Genomic DNA, 17,768 nt, shown 5'->3' on the forward strand with positions numbered 1-17,768 from the left:
AGCGGTCGCGGTGATCCCACCTCCCACACGCACACGGGCACGCACGCGCGCGGCACGCACACGCGCGCTCGCGGCGCGCACGCGCTCGCACGCACCCCGCGCGTTTCCCGCGCTGGGCCGCTAGAGGGAGGGCCGCCACACCGCCGCACGGGTTGGACCAAACAAACATGGAGCCGCTCTCTGGCGGAGTTTGCGTTTTCCGCTTTAAAAAGGCTTCCAGTAATTTTGGTCCAGGGGAGTCCGCCCTGGTGAGGTTGGAGCGCACCAGAGCTGGGGGGTACAGGGGTTCTTGGCCCTTGACAGCCACAGGCTTCTCTGGGCTGGGGGCTCCCCGTTCTGTTAAACTCTCGTTCACTGCGCTGGACACTGCATGTCTCCGCGTGCCCAGAACGGAGCCAGGACAGCTAACAAGTGTGCTCAGTTTGTCATTTTTTTCTGTCCTGATGGAGAGTTTAGGAAGGAGCCGCGGACTTGTGACTCCTGTCTTCTGAATTATTTCTCCACCTCCGTTTCATCTTACACTATACTTTTAAAAATACTGTTGATGTATCATTGTTCTGGCAAAAAATGGAAAGCTCAGCTGGGGGCCATCAGTTATCTTACACAGGATGAAGAAACAAACTCCTTCCCCCACCCCATGATATTTGATTTTAAATTTAATTCCTCGCCACCAACCTGGAAATAACAAAAACCTTAGAGAATGCCACTTAGAGTAACATAGGACTCTAAGAAATGCGACTTCACTGTGCAAAGGCCCTTGGGTTCCCAGTGGACATCTAAGCATGCAAATCATCTCAGAGAAGGAGTAAAGATCACTGGAACGCTTCGAGGAGCTTCATGTATTCATAGGACTGGATTAGGAAGGAAGCCTGTAGGGGTAGGGGAAGATGTGAGATTATCTGGATTGGGATTTCGAGACTGGGAAATCTAATCCCGTTCACCTAACAGGCGTCCCCGTGGATTTCAACTAACTTTGCAAAATGAATCCGAATGATGACTCAGACCCCAGCGAAAGAGGAGAGTGATTTCCCTGAAAACCAGGTTTGGAGCGCCTCGGTGACCCTATCCCGGGTGCGCGCGCGCACAGTGGCCAGATCCCTCGGCACGCAGCTCTGGCTCGGCTCAGTTCGGCGAGCGCACCCACAGCACAAATGCCGGCGGAAGACAGTTTGTGAGGATGGGCTCGGGGAGCTGACACTCCGCAGCGCCCCCAGCACTGTGTGCTCCCCGAAGACAGCCCCTCTCCGGGCGCGAGCAGATCTGCGCGTTCCAGCCCGCGGGGCGGGCAGCCCCGGCGCTCACCCAGCCAGCTCAGCTGGTGCTGACGTCCGCTCGGGCCTTTAAACGGGTCGGTCCCTGCGCAGGAGGGAGCACACTTTGTAGCAGTTACTTTGCCTGAAGGGAGTCGCGTCTGCGCTCCGGCTCCCCTCACTGTGTTGGCGCCACGTCCGCGGTAGCCTCTCCAGCGGGAGGCGCGTTTGGTATTTGCACCCCAGGAGAGGACCCGCGGTGCTTCCCCAGCCCTGTGCTTTTCCGGTGGACTCGAAGACCAGAGCTGACGAGGTGCGCTCAGGGATCGCCCACGGAGCAGTGAGCTTCCTCTCCCAGATTTTGGGGAGGGGTGATTTTTCCCACAGCTGGTGAAAGCGTCCTCCCCGCCCCGGCACCTGCAACTTGTTTTGGTGTCTTCTCAGTCCTGCGTGCGCGGTTCCAACATCAAAGTTTTCCCTTCCTTCCCCGAAAAATCTCTGGGTTCCATCCCTCCGCCTCGCCCGCGCGGTCGTGGCCAGGCCTGCTCGCTGCGCGGTGAGTGGCTAGCGGGGCGCTCGGTGTGGCGGCGGCGGAGACCGGAGCGATCAGCCGGAGCACGAGAGAGGACCTGCTGTCGGCCGGGGCCACCCCTCGCCGGGAGAAAGAGCTGCGTGAGGGCGCTGAGCAGGAGCCGGAACCTTCTGGGACGCGGGTGCCTGGAAACTGGATTTAATCCCCTTTTCTCCCGTGCTAACTAATCGAGCCCAGCGCTTGGCAGGAGCGCTCTGCGGGACCCAAGCTCCGGGCTGCTCGGGATCCGTGTGTCCGCGGCTGCGGAGGGAGCGAAAGGGAGGACGCCCGCGGATGCTGCTGGAGCCTGGAGGTAGGCGAGGGGGTGGGATCGGGTTCTACCGCTCAGCCTAGATCCTGGGGGTGTCTGGTTTTCTACAGCCGCGGCTTTCCCCTCTCCCTGCTTTCCCACCGCGCCCTCCCCGCGTCGGATCCAGGCTCAGCAACAGCCAAATGCACTCTCAAGGTGGACTGCCTTCCGCCGCTCCTCGCTTGAATGCCTCACTGCTTGCACTGCATGTTGGGGTATGTGAGCTTCCTTGCGAAGTTGAGAGCTTGCAGATTTTGAGAAGGTCCAACTTGATTTTATTCAGTTTCTTAAAGGATGTGTTTCCTGTGGGCAAGAATTATGGGAAATAAATGTCGGGGTCATATACAGCTGCAATCCAGCTCAGAGATCACCTTCATTTCCCCCCAGAAGTTTTCTCCATGCAAGTTTTCCTAATGTCCAGATGTAGTGCATCCTGGAGGCTTGGCTTGCTTCATTATAGATAAACTGGGGAGGGGGCTCCCCTATTTTTAAAGTATAATATGTCAAGGACATTGTAGCCAACCTGCCTGCCTTCCTCCCTTCTTTCCTTCCTTCCTTCCTCCCTTCTTTTCTTCCTTCCTTTTTTCTTCCTTCCTTCCTTCCCTCCCTCCTTCCTTCCTTCCTTCCCTCCCTTTCCCCTGTGCTGCCCATGTAACAAAGCCTACGATCGCAGAGAGAATGGATCACTTTTACAGTCTGCAGGAAAGATGAAATACTTCGCTGTTTCCAGCCTTGCCTGAAGTTTTTATTTAAATACCTGATCTTTTTTTAGTTAAAAGAGGTAATTTGGGGTAAGACTTAACTAGTATCTGGGGTGCAATTCAGCATGGTAAGATTTTGTATATAGTGTGTGTAATTGATCCCTATAGTTGCATGTTAACTAACGACAGAAATTGCATGACATGATGGAAAAAGCCTTTGATTTTTTGCCAAACAATATTTTTTGGACTGTGGGGAAATTTAAAAAAAAAATCATCCTCAAAATTTACATATCAAGAATATGGATGCATAGAGGGAACTAGGAAGGTAAGTTAACTTGCAGAGGGTGGTTTATTGAAAATCAGTGGGATTTCATATCTACATATGGTAATCAGGGAAATAAATGAACAGTTAGTATCCCCAGCCTGCAGTGCCTGATCTGTAGAAAGACTGCTGTTCCATCTCGTTTCTGACCTCATTTGTGGGAAGAGAATGGTGTTGGATGGGTTGATTTACTTCCTCACGCCCGGGTGCTGTAGATGCAAGGATGTCCTGCAAGAAGAGCCACGGTCCAGGACCTAGCCCGGCCACACTGCCATCTCTGCACTACAGGGAATCCTTCACATGAGCTGCAACCAGGGGAGTCTGGAGCTTCTTCCTCTTTCCTCCACTCCTCCTCCTTCTCTTGCTCCTTTGCACTTGTGGCTTCCAATCTGAACGCAAATCTCTGTGCAGTAAGCTCTGTCCCTTACGCCTTCCTTCTCACGGGCAGCCCTGAGCTGGGGTTGCTCTGAACTGAAATGTTAATACCCCAGCAATAAATGTGCGGTTGTGTACTCAGCAAGCCTTCTGCTAAGCCAGATGTGCAGGGGGGCAGGAGGGGAGACAACACTACTAAGCTAGAAGCATGGGTTGTACTGAAGGAGAATGGGGGCAGGGCAGAAGGGAAGGAATAGAGCTAAAATTTGAGTTGTGTGTGTGTATGTCTGTGTGTAGAGGTTGGATTTTCAGCAGGAATCAGTCTTATCTTAAATAGATCTGCACGAGTAGGTTTATCTCAAAGGTCAGACTCCTTGCTTGATAAGTGCTTTAAAAAGAATTCGGAATCCCAAGGAAATAAGCGGCTCTTATTTGTACTTACTCACTTCCAAATAAACTCTTTACTCTTAGGGTCTAAGACAGTTTTTGTCAAATTTTAGTGCCTAAGGATGTGTAAAAATGGAGATTTATGACCCCAGACACATGAGAAATTTGTTCAAGAGGATCCAGTTAACTGCATGTTTAACACCGTGGGTGATTCCAGTTCTCTAGCTCAAGAATTATTCTGTGAAAAATACAGGCTTCGTGTTAATGAACTTACTTTTAGGGAGGGTCTCATGTTAATCTGAAATTTTTTCCTAGTATTTGTTATCTTCTTGAATTTTCCTTGTTTTCCATTATCTGTGTCATTTTTATTGTCACATCTGTCCTGTTAGGAGATGGCTATTCTCAAATATCAAGCTTCTATGGTTTGTGGATTTAAAATGATGGATGGTGGCCATTTGAGATTAAAACCAGGAGGCACTAATGTGCCTCTGTCACTGAGGTGATAGAAATGCTTCAGGATTGAGATTTTATTTAAAAAAAAAAAAAATGTACTTGATGGTTTGATTATCTCTTCCCCACCAGAGGGAGGTCATTTTTTAAAATGTTAATCTTTTTATTTCATATATTTACATATTTATATTTTTGCTAATAATGCAAGTAATTCAAGTAGCTTACATGGTATTATAAAAAGAGAAAGTAAACTTAAAAATCCCTACAATTTTTTCTACTTTCTTCATTAATAAAACTTCATGAAGGTGACAAAAAAGTGAAGGAAAGGATTGATGAACTCCTGAACCCAATGAAAAAAATTGGTCATTTTTTGGGGGTCTTATTTTGCAAGTGACATTTCCATGAAATTCTTAATTTTTCCCATTCTTTCCAGCCAAAGTAAGTTGGCCATTTATTGTCATGGTCTTCAAGATGTGTGGTGTTCATTGACATTTCGTTATCAGAGTTCTCACTTCTGTGTTTTATCGTACTTTCTCTACAATGTGGCTTGTACAGAACATGTTTTCACATTAGTAAGCATTTAGAGCTTCCTATTACTAAAAAGTTTGCAGCATAAAAGCACGGCATCACGTATGGTTAAAGGAAGAGGATATTGTATTTATTTTCTTTAAAAAACCACTTTATCCAATTGTATATATATGTTGGTTGACTACTGTTTTAAACTATGTACATGTTGAAAGTTTTTGAAAGTGCAGCTTACATATTTTAATAACATATGACCTCTCAAGTGATTTACAGCACAAATTAATATGAATTACATGCTAATTTTTGAGTTGAGTTTGTTTTTGTTTTTTGTTGAAACTCCAGCAACCTCTTTGGATATTTGGTTGATGACATGGTGAGACGTGGGAAATCTGGGAAGGAAATCACAGAACTAGTTTCATCCTAGCAAGATAACCTCAACCTAAGGAAGGTGTGGTTTTGCTTCATATTAGCTCCAAATCAAAGATGCTATGACTGATACACAAAGATTGAAATGTGGTCCAGGATTCCTGCCACATCTTAAAGACTTTTTGTAAAGTGATGACATCACTGATAGCAAAGACAATCTATTTCTATGTTTAAAAATATGTGGAATTTTACTTAGAAGTTCTGGAAACTCCTTTTTCTCTTACGTAGCCCCTCTCCCCATGGGGTGAAAGAGAGAATAGCCCACATGATGGCACTATTGTGATGAATAATAGTTTACATAATTCTACCCTTGAACCATCGTTAACTACATGTATACCAATGGAAACATTGGACTTTTCTCTAATGATAAATTTTCTGACAGCATTTCCCTAGTAAACGTACTATTTATTAGGTCCGAGTGCCCATTGTTGCCAAGGACGGCCTTTTAAAAAAATGATTTCCCCATCTCTGTCCAAGAAAACCTAGAAGCCATGACTCCTCTATTTTTTCCACTGTCCTGCGCTGTGTTCTGATATAAATCACTCTGTAGCCATAGAAGATATTATCTCCTAGAGTGATTTCATATATACTAGATATATATTTTTCTTGTCAACTACAGTGTTAAATATGTTCTCATCTCTGTTCTATGTTCTTAAAACCAGAATGGCTCCTCTTCTTCCCACACCATCTGTTTATCTTAAATTCCTCTATGCTACCAGGAAAAATCCATTCACACTAAGTCAGTGACTTAATGGATTCCTTAACAGGTCATTTGCATTTTAATAGAGGGCCTCTAGAAGAAGACAAATCCTCACCCATGTTGCCAGTGAGGGTTTTCAGGTCTTAGACAAAAATTCCTACAAGTTAACACTTTGCAGAGCACAGTCACAGGTGTATGAGGCCAGCTCTACGACCTCTCCCCTATAGCTTACCTCGTGACCGGTGTGTTAGAACCTCCCAGAGACCTCAGTGCACACAACAAACGAGTTGAGTACATTACTGAGATTTGGACGGGAGAATGGGACATTACCACTAATCCAGGGACTAGGGACACATTAGAAAGGGAGACCACATACTAGAGCCTGTTTCTCTTGGTTTTGCCGTTGGCACAGTTTGTGAGTGGGATCACACTAGAAGACACAGCTGTGGTAGAAAGAACAAATGGAAGGCGCAGGAGAAGTCGTCATGTCTGGTCCAGTCTGTATTGTCTTTGAGAGTGGAGGGAGGGGGTTTGCGTACCTGTCTCTCGCACTTCTTTTGCCAGGCATTTGAGAAATTGTCTTATAGGATGACTACTACAAGTTTCATTCCTGATGAAAAGGAATTCTTCATCCTTTTCTTCAATTCTTAAAACCCTAACATAATTGTCTTCTAAGAATTGCATCTCCTTGGTTACTGATAGAGCAACACAGCTGTGGTTGGTCAAGGACTTCATTTAAATAAAATGTCTTACAACTGATGTGAGAATACTGAGATGTCTCTGGACTGCATCCTACAGCTGCACACAGTAGGGTGAAACAAATGCTGCCTTCTGTTTTACAGATGAATAAAGCATTAGAAGTGATTTCTGTGACTTTAGGTGTTTTCTAACTTTCCTACAGTTTTTATTTGTGAATTACTCACTTAAATCCCCACCTCTTCTCAGTGATAAATTCTTTTCATGAATGGAGCAAGGAAGGGAAAGGAAGTACATCTAAGATATTTAATGAAGAACCATGTAAAAAAAAGGCTCTAAAAGTTATTTTCTCATGTTGTTTTTCTTCCTACATGCTTCCAATAACAATAAGAAGATCTTATATACATTTTAGAAATTCATATATAACATACCAGAATATATATGTACTAGAACTTTCCTTTTGAACTTTATTCTGATTGCCATGTTTATCCCTTTTCATTTTGAAACCCTCTCCCCATTGCTACCGAGGACAGACTTTTCTGAGAAATTAAACAATTATTAATCTAATGGTTTGATTCAAAATTCCTTTCTAAGAATATTTTTTAAAGGATAACTACAAATCAAATAGGTATAAGTTAAAAATCCATAATGTCCCAGTTCTTATTTTTTTCTCTGTGAAAACACATAAGCCAAATGCTATTCAAATTATTATTTGTACTGTGCTTTCTGATAGATATCAGTGTACTTAGAAGAATAAAAATAATTTGAATTCACCAATATTGTGATTTAATCATTTGATGGATCAATGGAATCTAATTACTGCATTTTTGAAACAGTACATTACTGTTTAAAACAGTGTTACTGTTTTAAAAATAATTCTGTAACATTAACACAATATATATTATTCAGAACAATTTTCAGATAATGCAATATGTATTAAATTAGCATCTGCATAACATTTTATGTTCTCTTAAATGGGTTTGTAAATGTTAAAATTTTAAATTATTAAAAGGGTCTTTACATGCTAAAATGTATATATAAAGTTGAGCTGATATCATTATTTGCATTATATATTATAAAGTTTAAAGTGTTATAGGTGTTGAATCCTGAAAAAAAATTAATGCAATTGAAAAAATAACGTATTAATTACTATACGACAGCTAAATTCTGTATCAGCTATGACTTAGCAATAAACCTGGAGACCTAATGCTCCATTTTTTGAGGTGTTATATTGTTCTCTCTAAAAAGTATTATACTGGCTTATTGAACATATCATGGTAAATTTTTAGGGTGCACTATATATATTTTTGTGGATCACTATGTGACAAGGTGAGGGAATATAATTTGATTCTATACTCTGATATCCTGAGGTATCAAAATAATAACCCTATGCAGATATGTACAACACACACACACATGCATGCACAAATAATGATTTTTAAAGAATGCCCATGGTCATCAAACTCCCCAGAGTTATTCACAATCTAAAATATATCATGTGTACTTAGCTCTAGCAATTGGTTTTCTTTTGGCATTTAGAATCCATCTGGCCATGACATATTGATGACATTTGGCATGGATTAAGGAATTACAAATCCATTATAAACATGTTTCCAAAAATAGATTAAATTTGGTAAAAATGCAGTGAGTCTCTGTTCATTGTGAACATATTCTTAGGTAGGAGCATATTAATTAACAAAAATGGTGGAGTAGTACTTTTACTCATCTTTCTAATGGGAAAAAAAGACCATATGCTTAGGAATACATCTTAGGAAAGGACACTAATTGCTTTAGGCAAAAATTTAATAAATAAAAAGTTGGCCAATGAAGACTTACTGCAATGAGATTTAAACTGATTAAAAATTATGGCATTCCAGTTTTTGTAAAATAAATATTGTAGATAACTCCTACATTAAATACTATTCTAGAAGGCCATATTTTTCTACATAAGTAGTCAAAAACATTTTAGAAAATAAAAAAAATACATAATATTTTTATCTTCATACAATAACTGTGCTTAGACTAAAAAATAAATAATAAGATTAGCAAAAATAATAAATTATCATGTAACAATTTATTTTATGCCAGTTACTATTTCAAGAATTTTACATTTACTAACTCACTTAATCCTTATAACTTCATAAAGTAAATCTTATTATTTCCCCAATTTATTGATAAGAAAATGCATGCTTGGGAAGGTTAAGACCTTTGGCCAAAGTCGGGCAGTAAGAGTTAGAGTTAGAATCAAGACTCTAGAAGCTGTGTTCTTGACTTCTGCACCCCAAGGGCTCTTGATGGTGGTTCATAAATACCACCAGCCACAATTTAACACAGCTGGTAGACACTGCTAACCTCACCTCTAGCAGCGTGTGATTGCTGATTGCAAGCACCGGGTTCGCTTTGAGGATTTTTCTATTCTGATATAGTTTTCACACTTATTATATGAAAAAAAAGAAAATACTGCCCTCAACTTGCAAGTTTGTGTTTTGTATTTTTAGAAGTTAATTGTATGACTCCTTCTTCTTCTTTTTTTTTTTCTTCATGAAGGAAATTCTTATTTTTAGCGTTTAAGTAACATGGAATATTGGGTTCAATATATCAACATATGTGGGTGCCTTTTTTGTAGGAAATAAATACCTTTTTCTGAAAAGAGAGTTTTACCAAACAGAGTATGCTTATAATCATGCATTTAGTGTTTTCCAGTATCTAATTTGTAACTTAATTCCGGACTCTGTTTCATGAAGCACAGGACAAGTTCTTCATCCGATTCTATTGTCCTCACGTTAGGCGTGTTCTCTTCATGTGTATTCATCCAGACCCGACTCCTGCAGGTCAGGTGATGTTCCGGATGGCACGGGTCCTAGTGGACTCACCTCTGCTGGGCCTTTTTGGGTCAGTGCAAAATACTGGTCAATGGTACAAGGTGGGTAGTTGGGCTTCCGGACTCTGATGTTTAGTTGCTCTGAAACTGGACATTTTTCCTGAAAGCTTCTTTACCTCAGTTTCCTCCCTGCTGGGACCTCCTGAGTATTAACAGACTTTAATGAGATAATTCAAGTAACATGTTTATGGCCACGCTTGACACACAGTTCAGGCTGCTGAAAGGTGAACATTTTGAACAAGTGTTTGGGAGGAAAACAGTAGAAAAATATAAAATCAGATATGACTGCTTGGTATTCTTATGTGTATGCAAAGATTATCTTATAACTAAAAATGCTTGTCATGATCTGGGAAGGGAAAATGTGTATTTTTATAGATTCAAATGAAAATGCAGCTGCAATTATTCATTTTTTGCTCTTTGGACACTCTTAGGAATAGTGAGTTCCAGCATTAAGAAAATAGATGCACAGACAAAAAGCTACAACAAATAACACCTGACCTAACTCTTGTGAAGGATACCTGAAAAAGTTTTACCTAAGAGAATTTTCATAGTGGATGACTGGTTCAATTTAAAATGAAACAGCAAAACAAAACAGATTAACACAGAGATGACAGGTTTATGGGCACTCAGCATTTCCTTGGCTTTGAGTAGCTACAACTAAAAAAATAAATACATACGAAGCAATTCAATTAAAAAAAAAAAAAGCAACCTGGCTTTCTCTTAGGATTGTATTTATTCTCTGTCCTTATACTTGTTGAAAACCATCTGAAATGAAAGCACAGTTATTAGAAATAATTGTATTTTTTTTAAATAAGGACTGTGTATTCTACCCTGATTTCATTAGAGTTACATGTCTTTCTTTGTTCATTTGTTTTTCAGAACAAAACATTGGCCTTCAGGCTTCTTTACTACTCAGTAGCATCGATTAAAAGTTAGAATAGAATTAACTTAAAAGTTGAGAAGGAAAACAAAGTCTTAGAATTGTGTTCAGTTCTAAAAGCTGATGACTCTGCGATAAAGATTTGTGTCTCTGGTGAAGTCTTAGCCTTGGATGTTGGGCCACAGATTCTTACCCACCGCCATGCTGAACTGAAGGATGCAATGTAATCAGAGCTTTCCCAATTTAAATGGTCATTATCAGATAATTAGGAGGATAAAAATTAAAAGGCAGAGCACCAGAGAAGTTATTAGATGATTTCCCTCTAAAACAATGTGAGATCAATACCACTTCTCTGAATCTATGTGCACTGATTGTTAGAGAGAGATTGTAAGGGCAGCGGGTTGCCTGGTCGCGGGACTGATTATGCCAGCTAGATGTTTGATGATGTAATTCCGCTGGCCCTCATTCATCTATGGATTAGTAATTTGCTTTTTTGTATTTCTCAACAGCAAAAATATGGGTACCTTATTGGGCTTTCATGAACACATTACCTATTGCTTTAGAGTCTTTTGTTGCTTGCAGTAATTGTCGTGAGTATACCCTTTTATTACAGAAGTATAAGTGATATGAGTTTTCTGTAGTGTAAGTCTCTACGTGGGGTCTCCTCTTGATCTAGAACTTACAAACAAAATCTGTCTGCTCTACGTCACATTCAATGTATAATAGGAAATAGGGACAAATGAATAAATAGAATAAACACCCCTGTTTGCAAAGAAAAAGAATGAGAGGTGCATCCCGGACAGTGATCTTTGTCGGATATATTCCATTGGGTTCCTGCTTGCAAACTGTCCTGTGTATTCCCAGAGTCCTCTCTCCCTTGTACGACCTCCCCAGTGTAGGCACCAGCTGTCCTGCCCTTCTGGGATCCTGTGACCTCCCCGTAGTTCTAGCATGAGGGCTTGGTTAGGTAGGGCTCTCCATCCCATGCTGCCTCAGCACACAGTGTCCTCGTGGATCCCCGCCATGCTCCCTGGGTCACCTTCCCAGGCTCCAAGACGGTTTTCTTGCTTGCCCACTCGCTACTCCTGGGTGGGATTTTGCTACAATACACCTGACTTCTCAGTACAAAGTTCGATATCACTCAGAGTGTTCCTTTCCCTCCTCCCACTCCCACTTTCAGAATAATACATCCCAATCCCAATAACGTTCATTTGTTTTTGCTCTTTGGACACTCTTAGGAATAGTAAGGAGGAAGGAAAAAATATGTCACCAATCCTACCATTGAAAGATATACTTGCTCATTTCTAGTGGCCTATAATTCTTTGTCAAGCTCATTTTTCCTTTATTTTTATTTATTTTATTTGATTGTATTTTTAGAGAGAGCACATGCACATGCATGCAAGTGAGCTGGTGTGGGGAACGGTGGTGGGGGTGGAGGGGAGAGGGAGAGAGGGAATCCCAGGCAGGCTCCACATCTAGCGAGGGCGCTGTATCTCACCACCCTGAGATCATGACCTGAGCCGAAATCAAGAGTCCGTAGCATAATCAAGCGAGCCATTCAGGCACCTCAAGCTCATTTTTCTTTTAAATAAAATAGACTACTTTTGTGATTTATAAATTTACTATGAACATTTTATTTTTATTTATTTTTTAAAATATTTTATTTGAGAGAGAGAGTACTATGAACATTTTTATGACAATATTTTTCTGTCACACCAACATTATGCAGTTCCATGATCTGATGTCACAACCTGGTATCCGGCTGAATTAGATCCAATGATGGATTTTTTGGTTATTGTTCACAGTTTCTTTAAAAGTTGGCTTTGTTGTCGATACTTGTATGTTGAAGATTTTTGGAATTTCTTCTTCTTTTGAAAATATGGAAGATTCAGAAATAGTAGGGCAGCTTTGCTGCAGGGTAGGAGATAGGGCTCCGTGGGGCATGCTTCTCCATATTCCATCTGTCACCACCGACATTGGACTTCCACTCCATCATCTTCTTTTAAAAGGCACGCTCTGCTTTTATTTGTACAAGACATCTTGTGTATTTCCGTCAGCTCTTATTAATGGGCATTATGTCACCCTCCTACCAAGATAACCTTGGATGTCACACTAACTTGGTATGACTAATATAGTACTCCTTATTAAGTCAAACTTGACAAAAAGCTATAGAATTCCCCCAGGATGATTGTTAGAAATAGATTGAGCACTTTGGTTTATTTAAACACTGATGGTTTGAGGTTGATCATACAAGAACAATGACCAAACCACTTTTACCAAAATATATATTAGCAAATTTTAACATCAGCAGAAAATATTATTCCTTCAAAGGTCATTCACATTCATATCCTAGTAATGGCTATTTAAAATTGTGTTCAAATTTTATGTGGAAATCACCTTCAGAAGAGAGGGTATTTTGAATTATTTTAGTATAGGTCATTTCTGTTATAGAAGATATATTAGAATGAAGCTGTCTTAACAAAAATATTTCTAAGTCTTGCTTTATCACTCATGCATTTAAAACAGGAGAAAAATTCCTTCTCACCAAGTATCAAGAAAGCTACTGGGTGTTCTTTCCAATAAGATGATAGACCTTTTTTTGTTTCTCTGTGAAACCAAGAGCTGCTATAAAATTAATGAATATGTTTGAATTCATTACGATCCCTACAAAGAACGGCTCCCTTTTTCTGCTGGGTCTGTATTCTAAAATGAGTTTAGGAAAACACACATCCCTATTTTAAGTAATACCTACTCAGAGAGGAGTTTACTATACACCCCTTGACTGTTAAATAGTGCACTTTCGGCATTTCGAAATTAAAATAAAACTTCAATAATTAAAAAAACTTTAAAAATTAATTTTTTTTTTAATTTTCCTATTGGAATAAAAAATACATAGCATGTGCCGATTACATATCACTTATATCAATAATGGGCAGGAAATACATTTAATAATTGAAATCTGCGTTAACATTTGTCTTTTGAATAATGCATGTCTTTTCTATTCTGCTTGGAGCTACTTGAGTAGGACCTTCTAGAGGATAGGGAAGAATAATGCTAGGGACTTAGAATAGGAACTGTTACACTCATCCAGATACTTAGTTTGCAGACCGTCTGCAAGTTCGGAAAAGCAGGGGGAGAAATAAAGATCATTGTCACAATTATCACAAATAATTATCCTTATATATATCATGTGTGTTAGATTTTGCTTTCTACCAAACCCTTTGGATAAAAGGGAGGAAGGGTATTGTTTAATATAGAGCCTACCTGTTTGAGAGTTGAATTACTGATTCACATGTTCCAAAGTATGAAAGTAGTATATGTCCCAGTTAAGCTTTTTGTTGGCGCTACCTCTGTGGTGCCCACACACTCTGGTGAGAGAGTTCACGGGAGCCTGGGACCCCTGTATGGTGAGGTGGCAGACAGAGAAAGTCTGCGGTGCCACCCCTCCCTTCAGAGGATGTAGGTAATGAGTCATGGATCAGCTTTACCTGGAGCTCAAGACAGAAGGAGGCTAGGTCACCCGAGGCAACACTTGTCACGGATTACCAAGACCCATCTGGGGATTCCAAGAGAACTCTGTTTTGGGAATAGATCCGTGTTGGAGAATCTCCACTTTCCCCACAGAGAGAGATTACTGTGACATGATAGTTTGAGAGCATTGTTCCATAGCTTATTTGATAATGAACTTTAGGTGGTTGTTTTAAAGTATAAAGTGGGAACACTTGAATTCAATAAAATCAAAGGGGAACCAAGCAGATTTATTTAAAGCAATGCTCCAAGAGTTTAAGTGAATTACCATGAGTTGTAGAGACATGGATGAGACACCAAGATTTCTGACTTTGTTTTTAATATTTTTCATTGACACAGTTCTGCCATTTTGTATACAGTACTAGAGCCTAGAACATAACTTACCTTTTGCTAGTTTGACAGATTTTAGTTTCAGGAATTTAACAAAGACCCTTGTGTATATGTCATTCACCTTAAATCAAACTCCCGTGTTTTGAAGGTTTTAGAATATCTGCTTTTCTTCTTCTGATAATGTCATATACAGCTGATTAAGCAATATAAGGTTATATGCAGCAGTACCCCCAAATTCCTATCTTGGGGGGATGTGTTCTTTTGGACATACTATATTTAATTTTAGTTTCCAGGAAATACTTTGGCATGGGAGAAATTTAAAAAAAAAAAAAAAAAACAAAACACCTGAATTAAGAGCTTTGTATTCTTGGCTCAGGCTTGTCTTTTATCATCTGTCTAATCTTGGATAAGCCCTATAAAATTTCTGAATTTCAGTTCCAAACTGAAACAATGCAAAGACTGACTTAAATGACCTAACATGTTCCTTCTAACACTGACATTCTTTGATTCTACAAATAGGCATTTTATTATTCAAGAATATCTTCTCTTCTGGTAACTTGTGTGAAGTGCTTAGGAATAATTTCACTTCTTTCAGCTAAAATTCCATGTTAGATTTAGGTACATTAGACAAACACCGAAATGCTCCATTTAGATGTAGTGACAGAATTCTGGCAAACTGTTGAGTATGTGGGTTGTTGTTACCCCATAAACACTCAGATCATTAGACATTCTGATGATGGGCAAGGCTGACTCTGGGGGCATAATTGAGCTGTCACTGAGCACTGTCAAAATAAATGTCTAATCACACCATTCAGGAGGTTGGCTGCTGGATTCTGAACAGAACCTTTATGCTCTTAAGTAAAACCAACAGAAAAGTCTTAGCCCTCCATTTACATAGCTTTCGGATTTGAAAGAGCTTGCCATATTTAATGAAAGCTTCAGCAACTCAAAATGACTTGTACTTATCCCTCACCACCTCCCAGAATGCTGTTTCCCCAGCTTTAAGACCATCTGTACCCGATATTGGAAGTTAAAGGAGATAAAAGCCAGTGAGTTAAAGCCAAGCTCAGCCAGTAGAATAGCTTTTTGTCCTGGCAGTCAGCTGCACATGTGAATAGTCACATGCAAACTCAGGGCAGAAAACCTGTGTCCCAGAGAATAAGGAATGATTTAGTTCTAATTAAGAAGTTTCCTTTTAAAAAGAACAAGTGTTAATAGACCTCTTCTGAATAAATTAAAGTCAGTTTGAAAACGTGGTTTTAGCCTGGTGATGGGTATTAAAGAGGGCACGTACTGAATGGAGCACTGGGTGTTATATGCAAACTGAATCATGGAACACTACATCAAAAACTAATGATGTAGTGCATGGTGATTAACATAACATAATAAAATTAAATTAAAAAAAGGAAAACGTGGTTTTGTGAAACGCATTTGAACGGCTTTTCCTTCAGTTTTGGGGAGTCCCTGTTATTGACTATTTGGTCTTCCAACGTTTATTTCAGAGTTCACACTTCCCCTTGATGTGGAGTCTGCCATGGAATCTCCCAAGTGATAAGTTCCAACCAGGAATTTTGCTTGCTTGTTTGTGTTTGGTGTTATAATTACCTGAGAGATATCTCCAGAGGTTTTCACTATCAAGTGCATGATGTTTGAAGAGCATATCCTATTTTGCCTATTATTTAAAGAGAATTTGAATTTTTTGCACCTTATTATGACAGCTTAAATATTGTTTACAGAACCATTCCTGCTTGCTTCTGTATCAGTTAACGGAGTATGATTGATGTTTATTTTCCAAGTCTTAGTTTTACAGAGCAGTTCTACACATGAAACCTCTGTGCAGAATAGCAAGATTATTTACAGTGCAAAGTGTGAGTTCATTTCATGAATTATTTACTATATCATACATATGCTTGGGCACAAGCATACTGTCATACTGTTAAGTAGAGATAGCATGATTAAATGTCTAAAGAGTTTTCATAAGTTATTAATCTTGCATCATCCATGTTATGTATGGACAGTGAACATCTGGCTTAAATATGTGATGATATACACACACACACACACATACATATAATAGAAGATGCTTTTCATTTAGACATAGGATTCCAATGGTTAGGTATACATGGAGATATAAAGGTCAGGGCAGGGGGTACAACTTTCAATAATACCTAGCAAAATTTTACAGATTACAAAGCACTTTCCGTATATTGCCCCACATGATCATTAGGACAGCTGTGAGGATGTTAGGGCAGGTATGATTACGCCTACTTATAGACGTAAAGACCGAGGTTGAAAGCACGCTGTAAACCCATATTCATGCAGTAATCCCGGAGCTGCCATTGAGAACCACATCTCTTGAAATCTGGTGTAGTGCCCTTTTTATATAGTGCAGTAAATTTAGATTGGTTGGGGTCATCTGAAAAAGTGCAAAATCTTCCTCCCCTCTTTTGCATATATGAGAATTGCCCCTATTCACAATCAGGTAAGATTTAATTTTTACCTTCTAGAATAGCTTATTAGGAAGAATTTGGAAATGAACATAAGTTCAGAAAAGAGAGCTAGCCAAGTATTGTGTGTGTATTATATATAAATATATACAAAATATCTGGGCAACTTAACACGCATAATATATATATATATATATATAATATATTAGTTATGATATATATATATTAGTTATGAATATCTATAGTTTTAAATACACTCATGTGAAAAGTAATCTGATTTTTAACTAGCCTAGAAAGACAGGAAATGAGTTGGTGAGAATGGAACCGTTTCTTGACTCCAGGAGTCAAGATCTCACAGAGGTGTCTGCACTCCCATGTTCACTGGAGTTTGGGAATGTTCCCCAATTGACGTCAGTTCTTGTTTAAGCGTTTGGTGGAGTTCACCAATGAAGCCATCTGGTCCTGGGCCTTTTTTGTTGGGAGACTTTTGATTACTGATTCATACTATTCGTAGGTATATTCACATTTTCTGTTTCTTCATGATTCAATCTTAGTAGGTTCTATATTTCTGGGAATTTATCCATTTCTTCTCAGTTATCCAGTTTGTTGGTATGTAACTATTTACAGTAGTCTCTTAAAATCCTTTGTCTGTGATATCAGTTTTACATCTCCTTCAATTTTGGCTTTATTTTAGTTTTTTTTTCCCCTTAATTTAACTAAAGGTTTGCCAATCTTATTATCTTTTCAAGAAGAAGTTCTCAATTTCATTGATCTTTTCTATTTTTCTAGTCTCTATTTCATTTAATTTTTCTGCCATGATCTTTGTTATTGTTTTCCTTCTGCTAATTTTGATCTTGGTTTGTTCTCCTTTTTCTAGTTCTTTGAAGTGAAAAGTTAGGCTGTTTATTTGAGGTCTTTCCTTTTTCTTTAGACATTTACTGCTATGAACTTCCCTCTTAAAACTGCTTTTGCTTCATCTCACACATTTC

General features: G+C 39.5%; 1 protein-coding gene across 3 annotated transcripts in view; it reads left to right on the forward strand.

Annotated features, from left to right (window-relative positions):
- The first annotated feature begins 234 nt into the window (after positions 1-234).
- Positions 235-17,768, forward strand: part of LOC116625425 (protocadherin-15-like) — a 1,687,848-nt gene continuing 1,670,314 nt past the window's right edge. For all 3 annotated transcript variants that reach the window (XM_032393940.1, XM_032393941.1, XM_032393942.1), the window contains exon 1: positions 235-2,134. The gene's annotated coding sequence lies outside the window, so the exon portion shown is untranslated. The remainder of the gene's footprint in view (positions 2,135-17,768) is intronic.

This window comes from Phoca vitulina, unplaced genomic scaffold (genome assembly GCF_004348235.1).
Source record: "Phoca vitulina isolate PV1807 unplaced genomic scaffold, GSC_HSeal_1.0 scaffold78, whole genome shotgun sequence".
Lineage (NCBI taxonomy): Eukaryota > Metazoa > Chordata > Mammalia > Carnivora > Phocidae > Phoca > Phoca vitulina.